The sequence below is a fragment of the Scyliorhinus canicula genome, chromosome 10, assembly GCF_902713615.1.
Source record: "Scyliorhinus canicula chromosome 10, sScyCan1.1, whole genome shotgun sequence".
Lineage (NCBI taxonomy): Eukaryota > Metazoa > Chordata > Chondrichthyes > Carcharhiniformes > Scyliorhinidae > Scyliorhinus > Scyliorhinus canicula.
This window is the reverse complement of record NC_052155.1, coordinates 102201766-102226631: the sequence shown is the minus strand read 5'-3', so window position 1 is coordinate 102226631 and position 24866 is coordinate 102201766. Positions and strand designations below refer to the sequence as shown.

Here is a 24866-nt window from a genome sequence, read left to right as displayed (position 1 = left end):
GAGTGCATATTAGCTGTTGGTTATAAATTCATGCTATAATAGACAGAGGAAATGGAAGCAGTAAACAACATTTAAATTATGGACTCAAGGCAAAGAAAATATATCTTTCTTGATTTGAAAGTCTTCGCTTGCAGTAGCCCAGCAAAATCCATGAGCCCAGCAATTCTAATGTGAACAGCGTTTGAAAATAGCAATAGGCAGCCCTCCCAGCAGCCAAGTGGACGAAGGAACCAGCTGGCATAGCAATAAGCTACCCAGACAAAAAGTCAGATTCAATTCCTGATCTCTGCTGAGTAAGTTAATGTCAGCTAGGGCAGCTGCTGAGACACCACAATTAGCTTCAGTGCTTTTCGGCTAAAAGGGGTGTCGGTGGGGAGGGTTGTGGGTGGGAAAATGGAAATGAACCAGGTTTTCCATTGATGATTGTAAGCCAGTTAAGGATGTTGCAAATGTTTGGACAATCAGGGCATTAGATGAACTAGATGCTCTTTGATACTCTAGATGCACAATAATTGTAATATATCAAGATTAAAATAGTCACCATAATTATTATTACCTACATTTTTGACAATAGGTCATAATTCTTACTGGTTTTGGTTCCATGAATCATTGAATGGTATCAAGAGCGACAGGCAGCACGGTGGCGCAGTGGTTAGCACTGCTGCCTCACGGTGCAAAGGTCCCAGGTTTGATTCCTGCTCTGGGTCACTGTCCGCGTGGAGTTTGCACATTCTCCCCGTGTTTGCGTGGGTTACACCCCCACAACCCAAAGATATGCAGGGTAGGTGGATTGGCCACGCTAAGTTGCCCCTTAATTGGAAAAAATGAATTGGGTACTCTAAATTTATAAAAAATAAGAAAAAAAAAATAGAGGGAGATAGATGTATTTCTGATTTTAAAAATGGTTAAAGGGATATGGGAAACAGTTAGGGAGGTGGTTTTGAGACCAGGAAGAGATCAGCCAAGTACTGGCGGAGCAGGCTCAAAGGGCTCAGTTGCCTACTTTTGCTCCTAATTCCTGTGTTCCTAATCGCCCTTAATCACGTTCTATCCTTTTCGTATTTAATATTGTGCCTGAATTTCCAGTTGTTGAGAACTTGTTTAATGTGAAGGAAGTTAATTGTTGCCAAGTTTAACTCTCGGCCCTATAAATTACTTTGCCTGTGAAACTTAGTGATACTCTTTTATTTTCCCCCTTGTCATTGCAAAATGTTCATGTTTTATGAACTCTTAAATACTGTGCAATGTGAGCCTGAAAGCAGGCCCGAGGCTTGCTCACATTGGGCCTTGGGGTCACTTGTATAATACTAGCAAGGTGCAGAAATCAGCTGAGCATTAAGTTGCAGTTCACTGGCTGATATTTTCCAGAACGTAGTCTGCAGATAAGCCCTGGTGTGGAGTCTGTTTGACTGGGAACAAGCGTGGGCTGGCAGTGGCCTGCAGTTTTTCTATAGAGACCTACAAGGTACTCATACTCCCCCTGGCAAGTGGTTGCGGTAAATGCAAAAAACATCCTTCGTAGTCTCCAGAAGTCCCTTTATATTACAGACATAAAAACTGAAGAAGCACTTTACTGCTTCCAATGTGCAAAACCCTGCCTTTATAGCTTCAGCCATGCAATGGGTGATCTTCACATTCCTTATATAGCTGTCTATTAAGTAGTTACCTGCAATCAAGCATGCCATCTAATAAGGGGAGAAAAATAGATTTACATGGCTCTATAAACTTTTCAATATAATGGCAAACTTTCAGCTGTCTTATTTTCTTAGATGAATAAGATTTCTAGTTTTAAGAATGTCTGCACTATGGGTTGTGGGTATTTTAACAATATGGTGCATTCAGATAGCATCTTTTAGCCCACAGGACGTTCCAAAGCACTTTACAACCTTTGAAGCACATTTGAACTGTCATCACTGTTGTCATGTGGGAAATATGACAGCTAACCCGTGCAAAGCAGTTATATGATGATAACCAGATTTTGTGATGCTGGTTGAAGGTTAAGTGTTGACCAGGACTCCCATGTTCTGTTAACATAAGGGATAGGAGCAGGAATAGGCCTGCTCTTCCATTCACTAGGATCATGGCTGATTTGAATATAGCTTCAATACCACTTTCCTGCCTAGCTCCCCATCCTCACCACATAACTCTTGACACCCTTTTCAATCAAAAACCTACCTAACTAGGCCTCGAATATATGCTTTGACTGAGCCTCCACTGCTCTCAGGGGAGAGAATTTCAAACATTACTCACCTCGAAGAGAAGAAATTCCTCCTCATCTCTATATTGAGATTCCACTAAAAGGGGAAACATCCTCTCGGCATTTGCCCTGTCAATCCCACTCAGAATCTTATATGTTTCAATTTGATCACCTCTCATTCTTCTAAAACCCATGAATATAGCCCAACCTGGTCTACCTTTCCTCATAAGACAAACCCCTCATACCAGGAGTCCACCTAGTGAACCTCCTCTAATCTGCTGCCAATGCAAGTATGTCCCTCCTTAAATAAGGGGATCAAAACTGTACAAGTCTACTCTAGGAGACGCGGGTTCGATTCCCGGCTTGGATCTCTGTCTGTGCGATGTCTGCACATTCTCCCCGTGTCTGTGTGGGTTTCCTCCGGCCCTCCAGTTTCCCCGCACAAGTCCCAAAAGATGTGCTTGTTCAGTGAATTGGACATTCTGAATTCTCCCTCAATGTACCCGAACAGGCACCGTAATGTGGTGACTAGGGGATTTTTCACAGTAACTTCATTGCAGTGTTACTGTAAGCCTACTTGTGACAATAATAAAGATTATTATAGATACCTATACTCTAAGTGTAGTCTTGCTAAAGCACTGTACAGTTGTGGCAAGACTTCCTTGTTTTTATACTCCTTGATCTACCTGCATGTTGACTTTGTGATTCAAGTACAATGACACCCAGGATTAGTGTCAGAGGATTGTTTATGTCTACCTGAGAGGGCAGACAGAGCCTCAATTTAAGTCTCAGCTGAAAGACAACCCCTCTGATGGTGCAATACTCCCTTCGTACAGTACTGAGTGCCGGTGTAGATTTTTGTGTTCAACTCCTGGAGTGGGAGTTGAAAACACAACCACTGCCTCCATAGAATTCTTACAGTGCAGAAGAAGGCCATTGGCCCATTGAGTCTGCACTGACCCTCGGAAAGAGCACCCCACCGAGGCCCATTTGTCATCCTGTAGCCATGTAAAATGGCCACCTGCAAAGGACCATGGGAAATGTGGTCAATTTGGGACACTGACAGGTACACAGCTTCTGTGTATTGAGCAAAGAAACCAGGCTTGGCTGAAACTTGTATCCATTAAGAGTCAATCACCATTTCCCCCAGGACAATTGAGTTTGAATCAAGGAGTTACAACCCCCCCCCCCCCCTTATTTGGAAAGGCCTACGTGCCTGGGCCAATGATAGCTGGGATCCACCCAGCTATTGAGGTATCCGCCCCCTAATTGGCTGAGATCGCTGAGGGTGATTGAAAACTCTATCGATCCATTGGACCTCGAGTAAGGACCGCCCAAAATGCGCGAAAGAGACGAAGAATCAAAAGCTCTGAGCACTAGAGATCGGTCTCTTTGGGGACCAGCCCGTGCGCGACCAACTGCAGCACAACAACCAAGTTCAAGGATCCGCGACCATCCCTGAAGGACGAGCCCAGCTGAGACGAACCCAACAACTTCCAACCGACCACGTGGACCCTGATAAAGGCCTTATCTCGCACAGTGCCGGTCACTTAAAGTTAAGTAAAGGTCACCTTAGTCATTAGGTGTAGTTTAGTATGGAACCGCGTGTATTATTGCATAGAGATACAAGTCTTGTGTTTTTAATAAACTGTGTTTTTGAGCTAACATACCGGTTGTGTGGTCATTTGGTCAATATAAGAAACAGCTTGTGGTTCACATAAAGGGTAAGAAAGGGCAACATTTATTGGCGACTCTGGTGGGACTCAATTAGAAGTGACTTTGTTACTCCAAGGGATCCCACAACTTTGAATTAAATTGGGGAAAGAGAACGAACCACAAGAGTTTGTTTCATATCGACCAAATAACCAAATTTCGAAAGTGTGTACTAACCGCATGCGTATCTAAGAGGGAATAGTAAGGTAAACTCGTCAGACTTGCAGGCAAATCTAGAGAGATTGTGAACCGGAATATAGCCGTAAGCCGTACCCGTTGTTCAATCGACTCCTTATTTCCCCCTGTTCCAAATTTTAAGTAGAGAAGAGATGGCAGCGTAGGCGATAGAGAAGGTGATGAATCTGCAGCAGCAACCCGAGGTTACAGTAGCCGACAAATCAGAGTAGTGCCCCGTATGGGAGGATGTGTTGAGAAAGTATTTAAAGGGGAAAGGATGGCCCCTTTGGTCGAATTTTTGTGCAAATACCGAGTCTGGTCCAGGAAAGATAGGACAGACTTGGTGGGAGGATTTATGTAAGGTATATAAGAAAAATGCAGTTAAGTTCAGGAAGCCAATGGCAATAGTGTGCTGCTTGACACAGTTGCAAGGCACCGAGGAGGTCATCGAGATGCTCCGCAGACAGTTAGTAGAGAAGGAGGAAGAGAATGAGGGAAACAGTAAAGAAAGTGAGAACATTATTGAGGAACTTCGGGAGAAGTTAGCCGCTAAAGACAGTGAAATTGCCGATGTTAAACGCGCCCACCAGTCTTGCATTGTACACCTTAGCAGCTTCCAAACCCAGAACGACAAGGCCTATCAAGACACACAGTACGCAGTCTTGATAAGAGAGGAGACTGAACACCAGGTCACCCAATTAACAAAGAAATGCGCCGATTTACAGGCAGCTTTAAGAGCTCTCCACCAGTCCACTAAAGAACAAAGACAGAGTACCGTTGACCACGTTAAATGCCAGCGGAAGATAGATAAGCTCCAGTCATTATTTTCAGTTCAGAATGGTTTTATGTGTGCCTTCGGGACAGACGAGACAGATGAGGAAGAGACGGCAGATTGGGAAGAGTTAACTGAAAGCGTACAAATGTATGTTCAAGGAACGGAACGTCAAAAGCAGCTGCCACGCATCCCACAAAGGAAGGCACCGGCAGCACCGGTTACACAGGTCGCACCAACCCCCACAGCTGCCCCGACACGCATGAATCCAGTCACCACGGAAAGAAGGATAAGGGATCAGGCAGGTCCAGATATCACCTACATCACCCCACTTTCGGTAACCCAGTTAAGGGACGCTTGCAGTAAAATTACTCCATTTCAGCACACCGCAGACCCGCAGAGCTTCTTTGAGTAGGTGCACCAACAAAAGGTTATGTACAGATTAGATGAGAGGGAGGAAGTTAAATTGATAGTAATGAGCCTCAGCCAGTCGCTAAGGTTAGCTTTGCCAGACCCCCAGAACATAGGAGTAGGAACCCTAGAGGAAATGAAGGCTGCAATATTAGACCCTATCGGATACAACAAAGGGGATCCGGTAGAGGGTTTGAACAAATGCAGGCAAAAGAAAGGGGAATATCCGACGGCTTTTGCCGGTCGCCTCTGGATACATTTCAAGGCCGTATACAGAAACTTAGACCGTGCTCACCTCGATAAGGAAGACACCACTAAATGGTCCTGTACTTTAGTTTTGCATGCCACTGATGCAGGTAAAAGGGCTTGCGCGAATTATGACCTGGCAGATACCACGCATAATGAGATTTGGGTACTTAGATGCCTATCCAGGGCATGGGAACAGTCACTTCAGGATCAGATGGACCAGAACGGAGTAAAAGCCACAATGTACCCAGTCAGAACTAGCCATGAGGGCAGAAGAAGGGAACATTACCCCTGAGAACAGTACCGCAGAGCACAAGCCCCAGCCCACGTGCCACAAGATTCATGTTACAATTGTGGACAAGTTGGACATTTTGCCTGCGATTGCAGACAAAACCCCACACACCACCAACGACCCCAACAGCCCAATCCCCCACCCAGAAACAATAGGCCAGACCACGATCGCTAGCCGCAACAGCCAGAAGGCAACCCTCGCCCCATGCATAACATAAACGACCGTTCAGATAACTCCGCAGATTGACGGTGTCCAGAGTCTGTGACACGCGCTGGGAGAACATCGGAAGACCGGTAGTCACAGGCACAGTCCGGGGACAAGCAGTTGATTTTCTTTGGGACACAGGAGGATCCCGAACCACACTAAACTCCACAAACCTATTCCAAAAAACACCCTGGCCCACCACAGATACCATCATACTCAGTGGATTCACAGGCCACATGCAAGAGGGATACATCACAGCCCCTATATCCGTCCAATAGGAAACCTAGCCACTACCCACCCCGTTGTTCTAGTAGACCTACCCCCAACTGCAGAACACATCCTAGGCATACAGTTTATGAACTCACATAACCTCTCCTTCGACCCCGTAAACAAGTGTGTCTGGCGAATGTCCAAGACAGCCCCGCCACACTCTCAGTAGGAGATTACGAAAACAGGATTTGCTCAGTAGGGGACTATTGGTTAAACCCTTTGGCAATTAGCACAGACGACACCATTAGACGGGCATTAGCCACACACAAAGGTGCATTTGCCCAACACAAGCCGACTGTGGGCACATTCCAGGTACAATTATGATCTCATGTCCCGACCCCAAACCACATAAACAGTATGGATTTCCACAGCAGGCTGAGGGCAAAATCTTAAAGGTAATTAACAGTCTGTTAAAACAAGGAGTGATTCGACCCGTAGCTTCCACTAATAATACCCCGATTTGGCCCGTAAAGAAACCAGACGGTTCATGGCGACTCACCATTGACTACCGCAAACTAAACAAAGTTACCCTTTTAATATCCCCCGCCATTGCCACGAGTCCCGCGACCATACTTACGCAGGGAGTGCAAGCAAAGTATTTCACCGTGCTGGATATCAGCAATGGTTTTTGGTCTATTCCCCTAGGTCGAGTTTGCCAGTATAAATTCACATTCACTTTTCAAGGACAGTACACGTGGACGTGTCTCCCCCAAGGCTTCCATAATTCCCCCTCCATTTTCCACAGACAGCTAGCTGCTGGTGTTTCCAAATTCTCCCACCCCGAATGCCTAATTCAGTATGTAGATGACCTGCTCCTGCAAACCGATACCAGGGAAGAGCACGTCGCTCTATTTGCTGAATTACTAACTCTGCTCCAGTCCATTGGATGTAAGGTAAACCCCAAAAAGGCACAGATGTTGAGGGAAAAGGTACTTTATTTAGGCACCACTATTACACACGGCAAACGTGAAATTGAACAAAAACAAATTGACTCTATTGTGAGCTTGCCCCTGCTCTGTAGTGTAAGTGCAGTCCGCTCATTTCTAGGTTTGGTGGAATACTGCAGAAATTATATAGATAGTTTTGCCACCAAGGCCGCCCCACTCCCAGAGCTTCTGAAAAAGAACACCTCATGGAATTGGCTTCCCTAGCACACAGATGCCATAGATGATTTAAAACTCGTCCTAGGTACAGCTCCCGCTTTACAAGAACCCGACCCCGACTTGCCTACGCCATAGAAGTAGCAACCACGGACCGAACCCTCTCAGCCGTGCTCCTGCAGGAACGCCACGACCGATTCGGACAGGTAGCCTGGGCCTCTAGTGTTTTAGATCCCGTAGAACAAGGATTTTCTGCCTGCGAACGATGCTTGCTTGCAGTCTTCTGGGCAGTCCAGTACTTTGCCAACATTACAGGCCTCAACCCAGTCACGATATTAACCGAGCACATCCCCACCCGACTGCTGTTAGACGGCAAACTAAAGGATGGTTCAGTTAGCCAGATCAGAGCAGCTCGATGGACACTCTTATTACAGGGCAAGGATATTTCTGTGAAACACACCAAGACCCCCACGTTCTTATCAGACAATTTATAATATGCAGGGACCCCACACGAATGCCAGATAATTGCAGCCACACACCCCACAGGACCCTTTGTTCCCAAATCATTACAACCATGTGTAAACGGTGAGACATAAAGTTCCCAAGACACAGGGGACTCAGTCAAGATCTATGTAGATGGCTCCTCCACTGTTGAGGATGGAGTAAGAATCACAGGATGCGGGATTTACATGGAGGGCTCACAGGGACGCCCACTAGAAGAGGCATCTTTAAAATTACCCGGCCACTTGGGTTCGCAGGCAGCCGAACTGGCAGCCAGAGCTTATGTAATTGATCACCCAGACTCCTTTCCAACGCCTGCGGACATGCACTCCGACAGCTTGTATGTTTGCAACAATCTAACAGAATTCCTTCCCCGATGGGAATCTCAAGGTTCTGTATCCACCGACGGAAAACCCCTACCCTCCGCCCCTCTCCTGAAACATATTCTTAAAAAAGCCACTGGCCGCACATACGGCATCATTAAAGTAAAGAGCCATCACCGTACCTCCCCCCCACCCCCGGTAATCGCAAGGCCAAGGCCTTAGCTAAAGCTGGATCACGCACTGGTCACTTCTGGCAACCCCCCCCCCCCCCCCCCCGAGTGTGAACAGATATATCCAATCCAGGTCTCCCAAACCAATACTGAGGATTTATCTCAGGCACAGAAAGCAGACGACTCCCTTAAACAGATACTGAACGGCACCTACCCAGCCCCCTATGATAAATGGAAGGACACACTCACAATACAGGATGGAACAGTGTTAACGGACGGAATTTATGTGGTCCCCACCCAATTCAGAAACTAGTTAATCTACCAATTCCATGATGGATACGGATATCAGGGAATATACACAACCATTGCCCATTTAAGACCCTTGTGCAGGTGGCCCGAATTAAAAAGCAATGCCACACATTATGTTGAGAATTGCCTCATTTGCGCCCAGAACAATCCAGAACATTATGCAAAGAAGGGGCAATTAAGACACACCCGACCTGTAGAAGGCCCTGGACAAATCTGCAAATTGATTACATTGGTCCCCTTACCACCCCCAGTCCAGCGGCATAGTAGAGCATGAACCGCACTTTAAAAACGACCATTGGGAAGGCAGTACAGCGGAGCAATTCCACTTGGGACACGGTACTACCCTTCGCTCTCATGATTATCAGGAACACAGTTTCCAGTTCCACAGGTTTCACCCTCCACACCCTTATGACAGGGAGACCCATGAAAGGCATTGAATATTCATTAGGACTTGATTTGGCAAATCCCGCAGTAACCGTGCTCACCCACGAAAAAGCAGTGTAACAGGTCACAGAAAACATTAAAGCGGCACAACTAGCTGCTGCTGTCCGACTAGGCGCCAGGAAAAAGCAGAGTAAAGCCAGCTTTGACAAAAAGGTTCACCCCATAGAGTATACAGTCGGCCAGCAAGTTATGATCTCATTGTACAACCCCAACTCCTTCCTCGCCCCAAAATTTGTAGGCCCCTACTCCATCTCTGGCAAAGTAAGCCCCTCTGTGTACAAGATAGCGTACCCCAACAGTAATACTGATTGGTTCCACATCAACCAACTCAAACTCTATGGATTACAATGTAGCCACGTGATGGGAGAGGATAACGCTCTGCACACTGACGACTCAGCCTGTGCCCACTCCAACCCTCCCCCCCTCAGGACGACACTCTCACTCGACTCCGCCCATAATCACATGTTTCATCTTCAAACCTGACTCTGATGAGAGCCTCCCGGATTTGATTACCATCCCTAGTGACCTCCCCGCCATCAGCTACCCTAGCCCCCGGAACGACGCCTTGGATTTTCTCGACCCCTTGTACGACCGTCCCCACCCAACAACTCTTCCTAAGCCCATTCCCAGCAACGTTGCTTCCACTTCCAGTACACCAGTTCCCAACAACCCACCGCCACACGACAACCCCGATATTCCCTTTTGGCACCATGACAATTCCTACAGGTTGGTAATACATGATGAATCGGACCACCCACAGGCCTACGCGGCTACCGCCCGGAATCTGCAGACACGAGTCTGGCAACCAGGAGAAGGTGATGATTTAAGTGATGAGCTCCTTCTGGGAAATGATTTAACGGAACTGATGCACGCAAATATTTGAAGTGTCCATATGATGAGAAATGGACACTGCCTAAGAATTAAGGTGTCCAAATTCCTGATGGAGCCAGCCCATCTTCTTGTTTTTAACCTCCTCTTCTCTCCAACACATGTATGTTTTAATGTACGTCGGCCCGACACTCGGTTATGCAGTCGTAATTACTCCTCTGATTGAACCGTCAGACACGGTCTACTGACCAATGGCAGTTGAAGGCACTACAATATGACTATAAATACTTCCTGTTCATCCCGGTCACCCAGGTAGGGAGTCACGGCACTGATCCCCGTCCTATCTGAGGGCCCCAAAATTATCTGGTCAATCATGCTCGGGTAGTGGAGTAACGGCACTAATCCCCGCCCTACCCGGGAATCCCACCCATTCTTCTCCCGCAGCGGCCCACACGCACCCCATGTTTCTCATCATACTCTCTGAAATGCTTTACTACACCTTTTGCTGCTTTGGGCAGGTCTTGAATCTTCCTTTCTGCTGCAAATCTAAACCTTTGTTTCTTCCACTGTTCTTTCAGACCCCTTCAGGTCACTTCCAAATGCTATTTACACTTAAAACACAATGGTTGCTGATCACTGCTGCTACCTCTGAGCCCCTGGGATGAAACTCTATAAAACTGGCCGCCCTGAAATTCAGCTGGTTAAGAAAAGCCTCAACCTCCCATGGTTGCTAGTAAAGATGGAGAATGGTCGAAGAAAGCATCTGCCCATTCCTCGCATCGACCACACAAGCTATAAGACACTTGAATTGAGACACTTGGATTAGTACCTCTCCAAATTTTTTTTAAAAACAAAATGGGGGAGTCACACATGGTGACAATCATAAAGGGAAATTGGAACGAAAGGGAAAATGCTGGAAAATCTCAGCAAGTCTTGCAGCACCTGTAGGGAGTGAAAAGAGCTAACGTTTTGAGTCCGATGACTCTTTGTCAAAGCTCAAAAATTATTCTAAGTGAAATTGGAACTAAGAGAGAGAGACTAACACACACAGATATTAACCAACGATACTGACATGATACTATGCTTGATTCCCTAGGATTACACGGAAACCAGAGACCGCAGGATGAACCCAGCCCCCATGATCTCCGTCTGGATAATTGCCGCATTTACCGGACTCCAAGCACAAGATACCCAAGACTTTCCACAGCCTGGCGGTCTGAGGTACCGTCCCCCAGATGCAGGGGAATGTGGGTGTGTAAGAACACAAGCGTCATATTTGGGTGCAATAACCAACGGACAATTTACAGAAAGCCAAACGGGTCCACATCAGAATGTTACATTAGCACAACCGGAACAGAAGATTGGTGGGAACTTACTAATGAAGGGTGACCCGAAATTGATGTTTAAATAAAATTGCGGGGAACACAATACGAATTGGACAAACTTGCCCCGGGACACCCACTAAAGGTAATTTGGCAATACACATAATTAGAGTAGGACCTAAGACAGCCCCGAGCGACACCACCCCACAGACCACCTCTAGTCAGGGTACCACACAACAACTATTAGAGATAGAGACTGAAACCCCCAACTGGTGTGAAGGTATTGCAAAATGAAACCCACTCCCATTCATAATAGAGACACTCCTCCTGATTGCAGTAATCTATCGTGTAGTCCTCACATTCAAACTCCGTAAATAGAAGGCAAAAGCCTGCCGGCCCCCTATATACACAGTTTGAGCCCCACTCTTTGGAATCCCATAGAGCTCTACTAAGAAAGCACAATATACAACATAAAACTCTGATAACCGCTGCTAAATCGACCCTTTGTACCTCTGTACTGATGAAATGTGATAAGAAGAAAGAATGTGGTGTTCATGATTAAGTTTAGTAGATTTTGTGTTATAGATAAGTTCTTTAGGTAAAAACAGCAGCATGAGTGTAACATAGAAAGTTTAGTTTGCAACCAACCGTTTAGCATGAATTTAAGTTTAATTAATTTATATGAATTTAATTTGGATGGAAAATACCCAGCTATAGTGAATTGTTTTAATAAATGTATGTAATATTAATGAATTAGGTAAAATTGTGCAATACATTTAAGACAGAGTAGAGTAGGAGCAGAACTGACTGACCAGTGGCCGGCTTGATAAGGTAGACTACGGGATCAAGACTGTGATCCACCACGCTTCGTGTTCAGGATCAAGAAGATGGAATGTAGCCATTTAAAATGGCCACCTGAAAAGGACCATGGAAATTGTGGTCAATTTGGGACAGGTACACAGCCTCTGTGTATTGTGCAAAGAAACCAGACTTGGCTGAAACTTGTATCCATTAAGAGTCGATCACCATTTCCCTCAGGACAATTGAGTGTGAATCAAGGAGTTACAACAATAGCAGACTAACCAGTGCCATCCCCCCCCCCCCCCCCTTATTTGGAAAGGCCTACGTGCCTGGGACAATGATAGCTGGGAACCGTCCAGCTATCAAGGTATCCGGCCCCTAATTGGCTGAGATTGATGAGGGTGATTGAAAACCCTATCGATCCATTGGACCTGGAATAAGGACCACCCAAAAGGGTGCGAAAGAGACAAAGGATAAATAGCCCTGTGCACTAGAGATCTGTCTCTTTTGGGACCAGCCTGTGCGCGACCAACTGCAGCAGAACAACCAAGTTCAAGGATCCGCGACCATTCCTGAAGGACGAGCACAGCTGAGACGAACCCAACAACTTGCAACTGACCAAGTGGACCCGGATAAAGGCCTTATCTCACACAGTGCCGGTCACTCAAAGTTCAGTAAAGGTCATCTTAGTCGTTAGGTATAGTTTAGTACGGAACCGCGTGTATTATTGCATGGAGATACAAGTCTTGTGTTATTAAAAAACTGTGTTTTTGAGATAACATACTGGTTGTGTTGTCATTTGGTCAATATAAGAAACAGCTTGTGGTTCACATAAAGGGTAAGAAAAGGCTACAATCCCCAACCCCGAAACGACTCAGAGGTGAAAATGCGACCACTGAACTTCAGCTGCCATGGCTAAATAAAAATTAGAACATTTATTTATTTTCATTGTGCTACACATATGCATTATTCTGAGCTAATGGAAAACAGTTGCTGTGATAGAGCAACAGAGAACAGCTTGAGTAAGGTGTAATCAGTGTCCCAAGGACAAGAGAACAAACACATTTGAGAAGAAAAATGTTTTCAAATGACTAACTAAGGAACAATTTGCCAATGCTAACTAAGAGCATTTCACAACTCTTGAGATTTCCCCCCTGAAATGTTTGTATGCACAGAAACATACAACATGTATGTTTACAGTGGTCATCTGATCTCTGGCAGATTTCTAATTTATAAGGTCAGAAAGAACCCAAAAGACCATTTTCACATGAATTCTGTTGGATTTTGTTGAGTTTCAAAGCGAAAGCAAAAAAAAACCCTAATATAACAAGTCAATTTTCAAAACAAAATCAACTAAAATGAACTAAATTAGCTGTAATAAAACTTTGAACTTGTAGGAATGGTTAAATTGGGAAGTGTATCATTGTGTACTTCCAGAAGGATGGAGATTCCACAGATAAGAATATAAATGGAAATGAGACCAGGTACCAATGTAGTCAACCTTCACTGTACTGCCCCCAATGTGAGTATGCCCTTCCTTAAATGTGCAGACCAGAATTGCTCAGAGGGGTGAAATCTATGCTCCGCTGTCAGCATATTTGAAGGTGAGGGATGGGGATAGGCTAGTAAGATGCAGCACACGGCCTTCCTGCTGCTTACTCACCTGGCCACAACCCGTAGAGTCTGCTGATCGTGCACTTCAAATCCACTTTCCTGCCTACTTCCCATTACCTTTGGTTCCCTGAGATTCAAAAGTCAGAGTCTCCATCTTAAATATATTCAACGAGGGTACTGAATTCCAAACATTCACAACCATTTTGAGTTAAGAAATGTTTCCTTATCTCAATCATAAATGACCATCCCTTATCCTGAAACTGCCCCCGCCCCTTGTTCTAGATTCACCAGCCAGGGAAAACAATGTTTCAGTATCTACCCTGTCAAGCGCCTTCAAGCCCACCTCTCTTTCTTCTAAACTCCAGAGAATATAGACCCGATTTACTCAGCCTAGTGAATCTTCATTGTACTGCCTCCAAATCAAATCTATCCTTCTTTAAATATGAAGGCCAAAATTATACACAGGGAGTTGGATTTTACATTCCCCAATTGGCAAGTTTGAAGGTGGAGAGGGCTGGAAAAACGTAGAGCCCGACCCACCACCTATCAGCCCACCCCCAACTTGTTGCCTGCTTTACGGGGGACAATAGGGGCATCAGATGGCCCACCCTCTCTTGGGACTGTTGGGGCGCTTAGGTAAACATTAAGTACCTCACCCTGCCCCTACCACTAGTTTAGCTTCAGGACGGTATTACAATCCTGGACCAGACCCCATATTGGACAGATACTGGACAGAGCACCGATATACCAATATTTTAATTTAATTTTGTAAGGAACAGATACCTCACTCCAATAGTGATTTCATGCAAAATCAGGATATGGTATATTGAAACAAACTTTATTACTAATAGCACGGTAACATGGTGGTTAGCACAATTGCTTCACAGCTCCAGGGTCCCAGGTTCGATTCCCAGCTTGGTTCACTGTCTGTGCGGAGTCTGCACGTTCTCCCCGTGTGTGCGTGGGTTTCCTCCGGGTGCTCCGGTTTCCTCCCACAGTCCAAAGATGTGCAGGTTAGGTTGATTGGTCATGCTAAAATTGCCCTTAGTGTCCAAAATTGCCCTTCGTGTTGGGTCGGGTTACTGGGTTATGGGGATAGGGTGGAGGTGTGAGATTGGGTACGGTGCTCTTTCAAAGAGCCGGTGCAGACTTGATGGGCCGAATGGCCTCCTTCTGCACTGTAAATTCTATGATAAATGTCTATGATCTTTGATCTTTAACATCACACAAGAAAATAGCTTACAATTACCTCTTAAACAATGCTAATTGGTACAGTGACACAATAGCCCTTAACTGCAATCTTTATTCCCACTAAAACATCAAAACCATCTCAGGTCATAAATACAGTATGATAGAGAAGATGCAAATAGATAAAACACCAGGGCCGAATGGGTCCCCGGTGGAATTCTGTAAGAAGTTTTTGGATAGTCTGGCGCTGCTTTTGTTGGAGATGTTTGAAGATGCGGCGTCTAAGGGCGCACTCCTGTAGACAATGGGATAGGCATCTATTTTGCTGTTGTTAAAAAAGAATAAACCCCGGTGGGGTGTGGATGGTATTGGCCAATATCCATGTTAAATGTGGATGTCAAGTTTCTTGCCAAAGTTTTGGCACTTAGGTTGGAGGGATGCCTTCTGCAGGGATTGGAGAGAATCAGATGGGGTTTGTAAAGGGTCGGCAGTTGTCCTCAAATGTGTGGTGCTTGTTAAGCGTGGTGCTCTCCCCATCAGAAGGGGGGAGAGCTGGAGGCGGTGCTTGCACTGGATACAGAGAAGGCATTTGATCGAGTAGAGTGAAGTTATTTGTTTGCGGTGTTGGAAAGGTTTTGGATTGGACCGACATTTGAGGGGTGGGTCAAATTGTTATGTAAGTACCGAAGGTGAGTGTTCGTACAAATGAGGAAAACCCAGGATATTTTCAGCTGCTTCGGAGAACGAGACAGGGGTGTCCCATGCCCCCCTCCCCCTTTTGTATGTGCTGGGCCGGGGGGGGGGGGGGGGGGGTTCAAACCCGGGTCCTATGGTGGGGGATATAATGGGGCCGCTCAGGTGATTTGGGGCTTTTTCGGGATGCTAATTGAATTTGAAGAACGAGTGCTTTTTGGTTTCCTCTCCAGAGGTAGGAGCTGGCTTGGAGGGATTGCCGTTTCCTGTAGCGACCACTTACTTCACGTACTTCAGTGGTCAGGTGGCTCGGTACTGAACCCAGCTCCACACATTGAATTTTATGAGCCTGTTGGGTAGGGTTAAGGCAGATTTGTTGAGGTGGGACAGCCTCCCCCTTATCATTGGCAGGACCGGTGTAGACGGTAAAGGTGAATATCTTGCCATGGTTTTTACTTTAATTCCAGTGCTTCCCAGTCTTTTTGCCAAATAAGTTGTTTATGGGGGTGGAACGATTGATTTTGTCGTTTGTATGGGCGGGGAAGTTGACGAGGATTCGGAAGACGGTGCTTCAGAGAGGGCGACAGTCAGGGGGTTTGGATCTTCGAATCTGATATATTACTATTGGGCGGCAAACGCAACGAAGGTGCATGGCTGGGGTAGGGAGCTGGAGGCAATGTGGGTGAGGATGGAGGCAGGCTCCTCTAGGGGGTCAGGGTTGCAGGCAACAGTAACAACATCATTCCTGTTTGCTCCAGGCAAATAATTGGGTAGTGGTAGCCATGCTGAAGAAATGGAGGCAATTTCAGCAGCATGTTAAGTTCAGGGCAGGGTCGAAGTTGATGTTGGTTCGACAGAATCATATGTTTGAGGCGGTGAGGCATGATGCTAGGTTTCAGGGCTGGGATGGGGATGGTGGGGTGTGACAGAAATGGTGGATTAATTTTTGGAAGGGGGCTTGTGAGTTTGGAGGAGTTGATGGAGAAGTTTGGGATTCTGCAGGGGGGAGGACTTTGCAAGGCAGGTTTCCCCAATGTTTCCAGTGACACCTCCCTCTTTGTTGTTGGAGGGGGTGTTGTCGGTGATGGGGTTTGAAGGGGGGGGTCATCTCGGCGATTTATGGGATGGTTTTGGAGGAGGATATGGCATCGCCGGAGGGGGTTAAGGCCAAGTGGGAGGACGAGCCTGCCATCGCATTGGTGTGAGGTGTTGTGGAGGATGAATATCTCAACCTCGTGTGCGAGGCTGGGGTTAATACAGTTAAAGGTGGCACACATGGCACACCTGATGAGGTTGAGGATGAGCCGGATGTTTGAGGGGGTGGAGGACACTTGCGAGCGGTGTGGGAGGGGTCTGGCCAATCATGTTCATGTGTTCTGGTTTTGCCAGAAGTTGGAGAAATTTTAGTACCATGTCGGGATCTTGCAATTGGATTTATAGCCCCATCCCCTGGAGGCTATATTTCGGGTGTCGAACTTGCCAGAGCTGCAGACAGGAGCAGAGGCAGACCTTTTAGATTTACCTGGCTGATTGCTCGCAGGCGGGTACTGTTGGGGTAGAGGTCAGTTTCTCCGCCCAATACCTCAATATGGCTTGGGGACCTGATGGAGTACCTGGGCGAGATTCTCTGCCGGCGGGATTCTCTGTTCTGCCGGTAGCACAGCCATGCCACGGGTTTCCTGGCGGTGTGGGGTGGCCACAATGGGAAATCCCATTGACAGGTGGCGGGAACAGAGAATCTTGTCAACGAGGGCGCGCTGCTGAGAAACACATGCCTAGCAGACCAGAGAATCCCATCCCTGCATTTGGAGAAGGTTAAGTTTACCTTGAGGGAGCGATTGAGTGGTTCTACAAGAAATGGGGTGTTTATTCTTCACTTTAAAGAATTGATAACCGTTAGCTGCTCGGGGGATGGGGGGCTATTCTTTGAGTTATTGGGGTGGTGGTTGGTGAAGTGGGGGAGGGGTCTGTTCTTCTTGTTTTGCATTGTTTTGTTTTATGTATAAAATGGTAAAAACCAAATAAAAATGTTTTTAAAAATGTACTATCCCTTACTACACCAAATACATATAATGCAACATATAATAATCTACTAATCTTGATTATTGTTACAAATAGTCTTACATTAACACTGCAATTAAGTTACTGTGAAAATCCCCATATCTGAAACTCCTACATTCATCACAAGGGGAGGCCCACGGAGGTGGGTAGCCCAGCAGCTTTTACAGGGCAGGCTGTTATCGGGCAAGCAGGATCGACCTCCTTTGGGGGTTTCCATTGCCAACCGGGGGTACCTCCCCAGTTCATAACCCCCCGTTTGCCTCTAAAACTCAGCTCCCTTACCCTTTCTTTCCCCTCATTGAGACCTGCGAGACAGGTCTCACCAATACTCTGCAGTCTCAATAATCCCTTTCTTCAGGGACTGGCTTTGGTTCTACCAATGGCTTGGAGCAAAGAGCTCCTGGCCAATCGGGTTGGCTGGGAGCTGTCTTTTTTTAATTTAGAGTACCCAATTCTTTTATTCTCCAATTAAGGGGCAATTTAGCATGGCCAATCCACCTGCACATCTTTGGGTTTTCGGGGTGAGATGCACACAGACACGAGGAAAATGTGCAAACGCTACACGGACAGTGACACGGGGCCGGGATCGAACTCAGGTCCTCCACACCACGAGGCAGAAGTGCTAACCACTGCACCATCATGCTGTCCAGGCTGACAGCTCTCTTAAGGCTGTGTGTCTTCCTCAGATAGGGGCAGAAATCTTGGCCTGATCCAAATAACATCCCACTGAGTGTAAAATGGCTGAGTGGTAGCCGGCTGTTTTGTGGGAGGGTTCCCGACCAATCTTTTTTGTGGGAGAAGCACGGCACCCCCATAAAATGCCGCTCAGTATTGTTTTGTGGTTTATCTTGTGTCCTAATGTATACTGGAAATTTCTCCATCTACTCATGAGTAGATCTGACTCAAATAGGTTTCTTCAAAACTACTTGACTTGCACTATATACATGGAAAGCTACAAGGTAAGTACATCTCTCTTGTGTACAGACTATTCTGTCTTTCTCACACAATGTCGAGCACATAACTTCTGATGTCACTGTTGCATCATGATATGCAACACTATCTCATTACCACAAGTATAAACCAATTTTTCTACATCTCCCCAAAGTATGATCTCAACTTTGTTAACAGCAATATTAAACTATTTTCTTAAACTATTTACATTACTTTTATATTACCCCCATCTCTCCCAGAACTTTGAACTTCACAGTTCAACGTTGCGGTGCCTTCACAGTGCTCCCTGATCTTGCCCTTGTCACTGTTGAGTGACGTGATAGTCTTGAACCAGGTAGCTGATGGGATCACTATTCTGCGAGGTGCTTGATGTGGTCTTTCTATCATCTTCCCAGAGTTTGTGATAATCAAACTCATTTTTCTTCCTCCCTCTGATTAGATTAGAGCTGTTCCGTTTCTCCTGAACAGTCTGGACAAGATAAGAACATGATTGTTCTGTTTGTTTAAGGACTGTGCCTTCAAGACTTTCGATCTCGAGTCCAGACTTTCTGACCCAGTACTAACTGTGCTAAAGTCTTCATATTATGTCTGGAGTTACTCCAACTCCTCTGTTTTTCTTGTTGGCTGTTCTCTATATTCCTCACTCTCTTCTGGACACTGATGTAAGTTTTGTTTCAACAAAGGAATTTGTGTTTTCAGCTGTCGATCCAAGACCAGCCCTGCCAGTTACTTAAGGGTGCAGCTCTATAACTCAATGAGACTAAATTCCAATTGTTATTCTTAGTCATCATTTCAATTACTTTCACTATTCTTTCAGCCTCTCTGTTAGCCTGTGCGTAAAGAGAACTACTGTAGTAATGTGAGTAATTCTGCAGTCTTCTGTAAATTTCTGGAAGTATATTGTCCGAAACAGTTTCACCTAGAAACCGATGCATGGAGATGATATTCTGTAGCAAATTTATTACAGCTTCAGTCATCGGTATTCTGAAATCTGGTAGCTTTTAATCACCTTGAATAATAATTCACTGTGACCAGGTATGCCTTCCCTTGAAGTCAAGGCGATCCAGCCCCAACCTTCTCCAAGGTCTATCTGAAAACTAGACAATAATAAAGCTTCTGTGGGTGGCTGGCTATTAATTGCAGAAGTATGGCATGGCATATGAAGTCCTGAATTGCTTTTGAAATGCCTGGCCACCACACTGATTGATGTGCACAAGCTGTATACTTAGCTATTCCCATGTGACCACAATATGAACAATCTACCCCCTCATAGCCATGAGTTTTACCAGTATGTGGTTGAATACTAGAAGATCATTCACTATCATTAGATGTTTCCACTGTTCATGGTACTTTCGTAAGAGCTCGTCCTTTGGACTATATTTTGACCAGCCTTCTTGGCCAAATTTCCTTACCTGTGTACACTCCACACCTTCCTTTTGTGCTTTTCCGATTTCTTGTTGTTTATTCTCAGAGACAGGTTGAGAGTTTGTTCGGACTGATGAGAATGCTTCCACATCTGAAATAAGCACTAAATCTTGGATTATGGAGTGATGAACCATAGCTCTAGACAATGCATCTGCTGTCGTCTGTTTTCTCCCTGGCATATACGCAGCTGTGTACTGAGTCGGAAACATTGTATGCTTAGAAGCATTTTGATGATCTCTGTGAAATTCAGAAGGATGGCCAATGGTTTATGGTCTGTCTCAATTTGAAATGATAAACCCATCATAATCCGAGAATCTCTCTGATGTTCAATGTTTCTTCATACGGCCAATATTTCTTCCTCTATATTCACACAACATTGTTCTGTTTCTGTCAATGCCCTGGAAGCCAAGTAAATGGCTTTCAGTTACCATCCTTCTGGACCTGAATAAGTATGGCTCCAAGACCTGTTGAAGGTGAGTCAGTGGCCACCACCGTGGGCCATCTGGGATTATAATACACCAGCATGACTGAAGAGGTGAGCCTTTCCTTAACTCTCTCGAAATGCATTGGTTTGCTCAATACCTCATTGTTGGCCTTTTGATAAAAGATTCAGTGAATGCAGCTAAATTCAGAATTAATTTACCAACCTGACTGACCATTCTGAGGTTGTGGAAAGTGACTGGTGGCTTTCGTTTTTTGAGGGCGTACTATTGTGCCATTTCGATGTACAATGTGTCCCAAGAATTTAATGTCAGCTTTCGCAAATCCACATTTCTTGTTAAAGGTGAGGCCTGCCTCTTGTAATGCATTTAGAACTTCACAGACTCTGTGATCATGCTCCTGTCTTGTGGTTCCATGGATAGGCACATCATCCATATGACAAATGAATCAATGTTTTCCTTGCAGTGTTTGGCATCATTCACTGGAATATCTCAGGAGCTGACGATATCCTGAAGGGAAAGCAGTTAAAATGGAATCATCTGAACAGCATAATAAATGTTGTTAACAACCTGGAACCCCGGTTGAGGGGTATTTGCCAAAACCCACTATTAGCATCATGTTTATTGAAGAGGATGTTGTTGACAAGTTTTGCCAAACTGTCATCTACGGAGGACATGAGATAAATTTCCCTCTGGACTGTATTGATTAATTATGTAAGATCTACGCAAAGCCTGAGCTAACTATTTGACTTTGGAACTATAACAATCCTCGAACATCACCTCATTGGCTCTGTGATGGTTTGTTCTGATACCTCTATGTAACATTCTGTTGAGTTTCTCTTTGACTTTTGTCACCAATGGGTGTGATACCCTCCTGGGAGTGTAACTATGTCTGAGCATCTTGAAGCAAAGTAATATATTCATGCTTGAGTTTACCAAGTGCCTGAAAAAGCTGTGGGAATTCTTGGCAGAATTCAGTCTTGTTATCTTATTGTCGGACTTCATCCACTTTTTCAGAATGCCCAGTTGTATACATGCATTTCTGCTCAGTAAAGATGTGCTTTGACCGTGCAAGATATATGGCGGAATTCTCATTTCAGAGACTAAGTGCTCCTTATGTTGGATGCTGTTGAGGAGAGAAAGGTCACCCTCTTCCCCAGGGTGAGGCAAAGACAAAAGCCAGCTGGAATGAATTGAGCCTGGGAGGGGCTTTTCACAGGAACTTCATTTGAAGCTTACTTATGACATTAAGCGATTTTCATTTCATTTCATATGGTGGCAGATGCAGTAAGTGCTGGCTGCCTCACCAAGAGGACAAACAACCTCCTTTGAGCAGCTCAGATGAGTAACCGCCTGTGAGAACCTAGCATCACTCCGGTCTTTGATCACTGATATCTGTCCTCGAGCCCTTGTATGCCAGTAACACTCCACCTACCAGCATGTCCCTCAGAACCCACCCCAACACATGCCCTGCCATCTTTGGCCAGACGCCTTGCCCACATATGCAATCTGCTAGGAAAAAAACCCTCACCTCGCCCCAAAAACTGGCACACCAACGTCTAACTCTATCCTTTCTGTGTCCCCAAGGATAAAACCGGACATAATCGAAGGCAGCATCGGAGGAAAGGGCACCATCACATTCACCAGCACCATCCACCAACGGGTGGCTATCACCTATGGAACCCGTGGGCGAAGCTGAGGAGTGAGCTGTGGCTGACATGGAATTTGGCATGCGCCGAAGAATTAAGAGTCAATGCAATTTTATACAGATGTCCCATCTCAAGTGAATCTTTCATCTCCCACAGCCCTGTCCTTCCCAAGAGTTGACCCCATGTCCTTTGTCTTCCAGGATCCCCTTCAGATGAGGCCGGACCACTCCCTCAGAACACCTGGAGCAGACTTCCAGGGAAGACACAAACTTCTCAGCACTGCTTTCATCAGCATCATCCACCAACGCAGAGGCCATTATCCAAGATGTTGCGCTCTGGAAAAGGTTGTCCCATCACTGCTGTAGATACAGATTCAGAGCCAGAATTTACAGGAGGGGTTATCAGCAAAATTACAGCACCTGAAAGTCCAACTGGAGGAGTCTGATTACCATCAGGTGCAGGAGATGGTGCTGACAATGTATGGTACCCACGCCAACACTGAAAGAGTGACATCCGCGGTGGACGGCCTGGGCAAGAAGTCGGAGCCATGTGTCAGGGTGTCCAAGGCCTGGGTCACACGGTATTGTCCATGGTTGAGGTGCAGGACAGAAGGACCTAGCCTCAGCGGGTAGGCTTGTCACTCACTAGCCAACCCCTCATCCAATGGAGCGCCTCAAAGGTGCCGGGAACCTCCTGCACCAGGATGTAGGCGTCGTGCATGCTGCCTAAGTATCATGCTCAGATGTGCAGCTGGTGATCGCACACCGACTGCATGTTCAGGAAGTGGAACCCTTGTTAATGACGGGCACCCCCTGTCGAGCCGATGCTCTGAGGGTGACATGCATGCCACCAATAACTGCCTGGAGCTTGGGCATGCTAGCGATGGCAGTAAATCCAGTAGCCCAGGCATCCTGGTGGACCTGATTCTGGTTAAAGTGGATGTACATAACAGGGCGCAAAGGGCACCCGTGACATCTCAGATGCACCTGCGTGTGCGTGTTTGCGAAATCCCACACAGGTCCTTGCTCGAGCCCTAGAAAGAACAAAATGCATAGACGTTGAGGGCAGTCATCAATTGATGGCCACCAGCAGCGTGTGTCCTCGTCCTGGCCCCCACTGTGCTAGGTTCACCACCATCTGGCACAGGTGCGCATGGTATCCTTAGTGAGGTGGAGTTGACGGCAGCACACAGGATCCAACAGTTCCTCAAATGACAAACACCGACGGTAGAAACATGGCTGATGTACCTTTGTACCGCCTCCTGGTGGTCAGCCAACATTTGAGCCTCACCGGCTGGCCTCTGCTGTTCTGGGGCAGGTTTCTGTCATGCAGGGTTTGCCCTGGGCTGGACCTGGCGCTCTCACCACCGTGCATCCACTATGGCAGCAATGACCTGATAGATAACTAGCATGGCAGGCTGAGTTCCAAACTCCATTTCAGTATGGAACGGGGGGGGAGCGACTGTCAGCAAGGTGATGCTTTCCTTGACCATCCAAACCCCCCAAATTACATGGTCATCCTGAGTCTGACTCCTCAGCTATGCTCACCATTTCCCCCCCACATAGTCTCCCCCCTCCCCTTCCGGCCCCTTCTAGGTCATGTACTCGACACTGTAGCCCTATTCCCAGCTGTGACTTGCACCTGGCCATCGATATGCAAAGCCTCGATCCCCACCTCTCGCCCCTGCCAAATGAGGTGCTGGTAGCTGCCACAACAGGTGTTAGTGGTGGATACTCTGACCCCTGTCCTAGTTCTCCCAGTGGGGTCTACTGTGGGTGTCCTCATTAGGTGCTCCTTGTGCCTTCCTGGCAGAACGTTGACAGTTGGTTGTGTGGTGGAAATGTTCATACTGTGCAGGCAAGCAGCTCTATGCTAAGAGACTGGTGTGTGGGCACATTCTACAGATGGGGGGTCACAGGAACGTGTGCCTTTGCTGGAAGCTTGGCTGCAGTGTGATGTTGAGCCTGGTTGTGACAGGGAGCTGTTCCGGTTTCCTGAGCGGACCAGGGATCCATCCACTCATATTGTGTAATAACAATGGGGTGTGTTTGACCTGCAGGGCAGAGAGAATTCGCTTGATCCTTAGGAGTAGGTTGGCTGATGGTCTCACTAGTGATGCTGTTACTCTGAGAGGGGCTGTGTGCCATGGAAGGTTCCAGTAGCTACCAGTGCATGTGTCCTTGGTGTAGGGTTAGCTCTGTTAATCCCCTTCTTTCTCTGCTGTGGAGCTGTGGATCTAAGGAGTGCAATGAGGACTCCCAAGACCTGGTGGTCCGTCGATTGAGCATGACCACGCCTATCCCCTTAGTTATACTGCTGATACCGGAGGGTTTCCAGATGGGCGGGTAGATGGATATTTACGTGACCAGGAGACCTGAGAGCATTTCAAGGATAATGGCAGCAGTCAACAGTTTAAACAGTCAGGAGCCTGTAAGTAACATCTAAGGGGTGAGTTGCTAGTCTTTTACAGCAGCAATGAGATGTTCAGCAATGCCACCCGAATCCCGAAGGGGGCACACACCCCCAGCAAGCTCGAAGGCAAAAAGGTACTTACCGCCCTGCTCCCCCTCAAAGGCCGTTTGTAAATACTTGCACCAAATCACAGCCACATGACTCCCAGCTGGGAGGGGTGGAGCAAATCGGGAGGAGGGAGGCAGGGGTGGAGATTTGGGTTTCCAGCCCATTAATCACATTCAAACTAATCTTATGAGGTGTTTGCATGTTCCTACCAGTGCGGGGTGGTAAGCCTACTCTGGCCAGTGGGG

General features: G+C 46.5%; 1 protein-coding gene across 8 annotated transcripts in view; it reads right to left on the bottom strand.

Moving 5' to 3' along the window:
* LOC119972558 (clavesin-1-like) overlaps positions 1-24866 on the bottom strand; it is a 174553-nt gene that overhangs the window by 7015 nt on the left and 142672 nt on the right. The gene's annotated exons all lie outside the window — the stretch shown is intronic.